This window comes from Octopus bimaculoides, chromosome 2, assembly GCF_001194135.2.
Source record: "Octopus bimaculoides isolate UCB-OBI-ISO-001 chromosome 2, ASM119413v2, whole genome shotgun sequence".
Classification (NCBI taxonomy): domain Eukaryota; kingdom Metazoa; phylum Mollusca; class Cephalopoda; order Octopoda; family Octopodidae; genus Octopus; species Octopus bimaculoides.
Window position 1 is genome coordinate 43,676,295 of NC_068982.1, and position 651 is coordinate 43,676,945.

Here is a 651-nt window from a genome sequence, read left to right on the forward strand (position 1 = left end):
GATGGCAACCCCTGTTGTACTCTTTCGCCCCAACTTTCTCTCACTCTTTCTTCCTGTTTCTTGAGTAAAACTGCGATGGACTGGCGTCCCGTCCAGCTGGGGCGGGGGGGGGGACACATACACCATAGAAACCGGGAAACCGGGCCCATGAGCCTGGCTAGGCTTTAAAAGGGCACATAAATAAAATAAAATAAACAACTGCATCAATTTATACGCTATAATGTCGATTTGGCACAATACCACCACTCTGTAAGAGAGAGAGAGAGAAGAAGAAGAAGAAGAAAGAGATGAGTGGTTAGAAAGAGGAAGTGACATTGAATCGACCCCTTGTAAAAGTCAAGGAAATTTTGAGTTAGAGAATTAAAGTTGAACATGGTGGAATTTGAACCCAGAAAATATATATGGACGAAAACACACACATACACATTGTGCTGTTACTGTTTCTGCTCACCGCCCCAAACTCTCTCACATATGATATTACTAGCAATATTCATCAGTTCGCCTATAATTTAAGCCCAACGATAAAATCTAATAAAACACTCGTTAATGTTAGAATATTTCCGTTGCTTGTAGATGCTAATTGTACTTCCTGCGTATTATGTATTTAGAGTTTGTTGTTGTTGTGTAACCCCAGGTGAATCAAAAGCAGTA